General features: G+C 49.8%; 1 protein-coding gene across 5 annotated transcripts in view; it reads right to left on the reverse strand.

Annotated features, from left to right (window-relative positions):
- TPST1 (tyrosylprotein sulfotransferase 1) overlaps positions 1 to 6,141 on the reverse strand; it is a 141,614-nt gene extending 135,473 nt beyond the window's left edge. For 2 of the 5 annotated variants that reach the window (XM_007485678.2, XM_016429270.2), the window contains exon 1: positions 5,878 to 6,141. The gene's annotated coding sequence lies outside the window, so the exon portion shown is untranslated. Of the gene's footprint in view, positions 1 to 1,272; positions 1,316 to 1,945; positions 5,518 to 5,877 lie in introns of those variants that run through there. The other 3 variants (XR_008916855.1, XM_056819702.1, XM_007485677.3) reach the window with 3 other exon arrangements.
- Positions 6,142 to 6,361: the final 220 nt, after the last annotated feature.

Genomic DNA, 6,361 nt, shown 5'->3' on the forward strand with positions numbered 1-6,361 from the left:
GTTGACAATCATTTCTATAAAAAGTTGAACATCAAATCCTCAATGAGCAATATAACTCCCTATTATAAAATTGTTTCTATGGAAAAATCATATATGATATACATAATTTTGACTTGACCAAAAAAAGTCATCATACTTTCCATATATACAATACTTTACTGTTGGAAAGCCTTTCTACAGCCATTGTTTCATTTGATCCTCAGGACAACCCTTGGAGGTAAGTAGGACAAGAGGCACCATTATACCTATTCCATAGATGAGGAAATTGAGGCTGAGAGAGGTTGACTTGTTCAAGGTCATGCAGCCAGTAAATGAAAAAAACTGAGACTCAAGTCCCCATCTTTTGACTCCAAGTCTAGAGCCCTTCCCCTATGTGGCCAAAAGTCAGAACTGTTTACCAAAACTCAATGGTAAACTACTTAAGCAGTACATTCTGTCTTACACTTTCCCCCACATCCCCTGATGCCTAGTGAAGTGCCAATCATGAAGCAGGTGCTCAAATACTTATCAATTAAATCAAAGGTATCCAATGGCAAAACTCCATATTTGGCAGTGCTTCTCTTGTCCAGCACCCCAAAAGCCTGAGATGTTTTGAGTTACCTTTTCTCCACTGAAGAAAGAAATCACTTACAATATCATGCTGAGAAAAGCAGACAGGAAGAAAGTAAACACTATAAGATATATCTTTTATATCAACGCCCTGGGAGATGAAGAAATCTTTACATCAATGACAACAATGACAAGAGAAATTACAGCTGTTCTCTGAGATAATAATAATAGAACTTCAGAACTAGTGTCCCTGAATCACCACCACCCTGCTCTAGCAAGATCTGTGAAGTAAATTGCTTCGTTCCCATTTCATGCATGGATTTTTCACTTATCTCCTGCCTTAGAAGAAATCACTGCATCATGTCTCACTCTGAGTTTCCAATGTTCTCCAAGCCTTTTTTTTATACTTCCAAATTTTTTACAAAGAACTTGTCAAATGGTCACAAACACCATATTTAAATTCCTAACCCTAGCAACTAACATAAGAGCTTGTTCTTTTAAAAGGCAAAAGGAAACCAGACCAAACCCAAATTATTTAAAATCTGACAAGTAAAGAAAGACCTAAATAAAGCTCATCCTGGTACTGTCACAGCCTTAACCTTAAATCAAATCTGTACTTGCACCATGCCAAAAAAGCTTAATTTCTTTTTAAGTCTTTGCCATTTCATAAGAGTCTGAGCGGGATTGAAAAATAGGAATGACAGTGCAAGTATGAATACTGACCTGCAAAGCAGCCAAGAAAGGAACAGCAGATCAGCCTTCAGAGCTGTGAATTCAAGAGATGTTTTACAGTATTTACTAAATGATAACACACCCTCTATAAATCTTAAGCTTCTAGAATGCTGGAGCTGGAAAGCAACCTTACAGACCATCTAGTTTGGGTCCTTTTCAACTTTAACTACTCCAGTACCATATTAATTTCCCTATCTTCTATGAAAAAGTAGGGGATGCTGGGGGGAGAGAAGAACACTATTCTTCTGTCCCTATATCCATTGGTTTAGAGGAAATGTTAGGGTCCCCAAGACATGGCCATTAAGCAGATCCAATCCTTTTGACAACTCTTCTAAAATGCCTTGAAACAGGGCAGCTGGGTAGCTCAGTGGATTGAGAGCCAGGCCTAGAGATGGGAGGTCCTAGGTTCAAATCTGGCCTCAGACACTTCCCAGCTGTGAGACCCTGGACAAGTCACTTAATCCCCATTGTCTAGCCCTTACCACTCTTCTGCCTTGAAGCCAACACACAGTATTGACTCCAAGACGGAAGGTGAGGGTTTTTAAAAATTAAATAAATAATAAAATAAAATGCCTCAAAACAGAGTGCTCATGACTTCTGGGGACCCAGGGGGAGGAGTGGAGTTTTCAGCTCTCTTTTCTATCGAGAAATGTCCTTCATATACCTAGCAGTATCTTGATAGCTTGTTTGAAGGGGGAGGGATGATTCATGGGAATTTTCTTTCCAAAGATTCAGTGAGGACTCTAAACAAATGAAACACACATGGTGGTTACAAGAGCAACTTTCCTGAAAGCAGTAACAGAACATCATGGTCCTTTCCAAAGAGGCAACCGCAGAAAGAGCAACAAACATGAAACGATAGACATAGCAAGTCAAAGACAACAGCTCGGACTCTCCTCAACCCTTTGGTTACCTCGCTCAGTGCCATTCAACACTAAAACATTAAAGTTCGGTTTTAGCCACCACTAATCTGTGGCAAAGGAAATTGATTGGGGAATTGAAGGAACCTGGAGACAAGGAAATCCAGACACTTCAGAGCAAATATGACAAGACAGAAGATTAGAGGCATAGCTAAGGAGAACTAAGATTATTGGAAAGAAGAAGGAAGCCTAATGTCAAAGAAAGAAAAGGGTCCAAAGGGTAGGAAAAAGGATGCGAGAATAACAGCAATAATGAGGCCAAGGAGAAACAGATGGAGACAAGAGAAGAGCTCCTCTGGGGACACAATAATGGATATCACCACTGGAGATAAAGAAAATGCTGTTTAGAGGGAAGCTAAAGGGATGGAGAAGGGTAGCTGCAGAGAAATATGAGGAGATAAAGGAGAGAGCCAGAAGTGTGGAGAAGGGCAAGATTCAGGGGCAAAAAAGAGATCAGACCAAAGCCAAGCTAGGAAAGTGACAAGGTGTCCTGCCCAAGAGTGCCGAGCAAAGATGGGAGTTGGAGGGATGTAGAACAGAACTCTGGGTGGGAGGTCGGGAATAAAAGCAGAATTTGGGGATGAAGTAGATTAGGAGCATGTTCTTGGAGGAAGGGGATGCAATGCCCAATACAACAAGAAGGAAAGTGGGGAAGGGGGAGAAGGCAAGCAGAAGAAATAGGAGATGAGGAAGAGCATAAACAGAGTCATGGCTGTGGGTGGATGCAGAACAGAGGGGAGGGGAATAGGATTTGGGACACCATGTAGAATGGAAAGGGAACAGCATGTATGTAGGAGTGGGGTTCAGATTACAGCCTGGGATGGGGAAGATGCTGGACAGAGCCTTGAAGTGGGGAGAATAGAGGGCAGACCCTGGGATAAAGGGGAAAGGGGGCTGCTGGACAGTATCTAGAGAAAGGAAAGGTGGGTGAAGACTAGAATCATGTGGTAGAGATATGGAGCTAAACTCAAGATGAGGGAGAGTTGAAAGGAGGGCCAAGGTTAGATTAGTGGAAGGAAGACCAACCTAAGGAAGAAAGGAAAGGGGTGAGGGACAGAGAATACAGAGCAGAACCTGAGAAAGAAAAGAAAGAGAGATCAGAATAAAGAAAGAATGCCTTTCCCCTCCACCCCCACCCATCATAACTACAGGCTAAGTCAGGGATGGAGGGCAAGGTCTGGGGGTGGCATGGGATATGGAGTAAAGCCAGGAATAAAAGAGGTTTAGGGGTGAATAATATTGGATGGTGACTAGGCTAGCCAGAATAGAGATGAAGATATAGGATCGGAAGGGCACAAAACCAAGTGGTAGGAAGATAAAGAGCAGTCCATGGTATAAGGAAACCAAAAAACAAAACAGAAGGGAAGCACAGATCATGGTGGTTAGAATGAGAAAGGTTCAAGAGGTAGAAATATATGGAAAAGAGAAGCCTGAATTGGAGGAGAAGGGATACATGCCCTAGAGCAGGATGGGGGTAGAGAGGGGGAGGGAGAGGTCAGAGAAAGAAGGAAATATAAGGAACCACACTGGACTGGGAGAGCAGAGGGCAAAGGCAGGCATAGCCATGAGTGAAGGGGAGGACAGTGATACTAAGGATACTGAGGATAGTTGGGAGATGGAATTATGGTAGGGAGGTGGGGGAAACAGTTTGACATAAACATTGGAGCCTGAAAAGAAACCTGGGAATTGGGAAAGCAATCTGGCTAGGGAGCTGAGCCAGAGTTCCCAGGGAAGAAGGGATGCCAGGCACAAACTGCAGTAGGAGGGGTGTGACCTGGAGAAGAGCCTGGGATGTGGGATCAAAGGGCCACAGAGCAGAGCAAAGGAGTAGAAGGGAAGAGATAGAAGGCACAGGCCAGAAAGTAGGGAGCAGGCTACAGAGAAGCTGGAAGACACTCCAGTCCAAAGGCGGAGATGAGGGCCAGAGCTGGGAGATAAGGAACACCAGATCCTGGACAGAGCTAAAGATGGGAGTGAGGTATGAGGCAAACAACAAGATAGGAGAGTCTTGGAGTGAAGCCTGTGGCTCCCCCAAGGGATATAGGATGGAGTCATACATATGGCACGTCCAGGGGTAGAAAGACAACGATGCAGGTCACAGACCAGGACAGGAGGAAGCAGGAAAGTGAGAAGGGACTCAGGAATCCTGACTACAAGCACACATGGAGGCAGGGAGGAAGAACAAGGGACAGAGGAGGAACTTACCAGACAGCTTGGTTTGTAAGATATAGACAGGGTACAGAGATGGGGATGGAATAGGGGGGCAGCTGCCAAGGGACCTGGGCAGAGCCAGGGAGGGGAACATGGGGCACAGATGGGAAGGCAAGATGAAAGACAAGAGCCTGGGTTGGAATAAGCCAAGTCCAAGAGTGGAAGGGGACAGAACCTGGGAGGGCTGCTGAGGAGGGACATATAGGCCAACGGTGCCAGTGAGTAAGGGCCAAGCTCCCTAGACCTCGAAAAGGAATGAGTGGCTCCAGAGGAGTGGAGAGGGGGAAGGAGAACAGACTGGCTAGGGAGGTTTAGAGGGCTGGCAGGTATAGGAGCAGATATGGGTCAGTGAGGGGCTGGGCAGGGTTGGGAAGTGGGGAGTATGAGGGCCTGGGGACCTAAACAGAGTCTGAGATGGGAAGACTCCACAGGGGACAGATAGAGGAGGGAGCAAAGCTGGGGATTCGGGTAAACGCCAGGGGGATTCCTGAAGCACAGACTGGGAGAAGACCAGGCTGAGAATAGAGATGCTGGCAGAGCCCAGATGAGGGCTGAGGGGACTCCAGAGCCCAGAGCAGGGGATGGGGCATAGGAGGAGATAGGAAGATCAAGGCTGGAGGGAGAGGGGGGTGTGCACAGGGACTCCAGCAGAGACAGGGATGGGGATGAGGCACCCCAGAAACTGAAGCAGCCAAGCAGGACAAGGCACTGAGACAGGAATGGAGATGAAACCTAGATGAGTAGGGGGAGAGAAGGATAGGGGCAGGACAAGGCTGGAGGTGGGGGTGCAGGGACAAAGATAGGGCAGGGAGTAAAGGGCTGGGGGCCCTCGAAGCATTGGGGAGGGGGACAGGGTGCAGGGACAGAGACAGGGATGGAGGTAAGACGAAGTCCTACCCTGGAGCACAGATGAGTGGGGGGTGGGAGAAGAGGGTGGGAAGGCTGGGGCCAGAAGGTCCCCGGAGCACAGATTGGGGGGAAGACAAGGCTGGGGGCAGGGGACAGAGATAGAGATGGAGTAAGGGGCAGGAGGACTCCAGAGCTCAGATGAGTGAGGGAGTGCCCAGTCTGGGTTCAGGGGGTCCCTGGAGCACAGATTGGGGAGGGTGCAAACAGAGATAGGGATAGGGGAAGGGGGCCGTCAGATCACAGATGCATGGGGCGGGGTGGGATGAGGAAGCAGGCTGGGGGCGAGCTGCAGGAACAGATAGGGATTTGAGGAGAAGGGGCAGGAGGACCCCAGAGCTCAGATGAGTTGGGGAGTGACCAAGCTGTGGGAAGGAGGTCTCCGCAGCACAGATTAGGGGAAGACAAGGTTGGGGGCGGGGTTCAGGGACAGAGACAAGGATGAGGGGAAGGGGCAGAGGGTCGCCAGAGCACAGTTGCGTGGGGGACCGGGGAAGGAACGATAGGCTGGGAACGGGGAGCACAGACGCGGGCACCCTGGAGTCAGCTGCCCCCTCACCTGGGCTGGACGCGGAGCGGCCGCCCCCTGGCGCCGGCATCGGCATCGTGCGCTCGCCGCCCGCCGCCTCGCCGCCTCGCCGCCCCGCCACCCGCCGCAGCCGCCGCCGCTCTCGGGGTCCCCAGTCCGCCTCAGCCGGCCTGGTCCAACCCAGCTCGGCCCGGCCCGGCCCGGCCGCCGCAGCAGCACCCACGTCCCGCTCCGCGCTCGCCGCCGCCTCAGCAGCGACTCCGGCCCGCAGCTAACGGCGCCGCCGCCGCCGCTACCGCCCGCCCCGGCTGCCATGGAAATCACAGGGGTGCGCTGATTGGCTACGCCTCCGCCTTCTCTCTGAGAGGATGTCTCGGTCGCACTGATTCGTGGGTGCCGGTTGGCTAGCCTGTCGGAGGGGACGGGGCCTCAGCCAGCCCAGCCCGGAGTCTAACTGGTCCAAGTGGGGCAGGAGGTGGGAGGAGTATGAAGAGATGCTGGAGGGTGCGACTAG

This window comes from Monodelphis domestica, chromosome 2 (genome assembly GCF_027887165.1).
Source record: "Monodelphis domestica isolate mMonDom1 chromosome 2, mMonDom1.pri, whole genome shotgun sequence".
NCBI classification, from domain to species: domain Eukaryota; kingdom Metazoa; phylum Chordata; class Mammalia; order Didelphimorphia; family Didelphidae; genus Monodelphis; species Monodelphis domestica.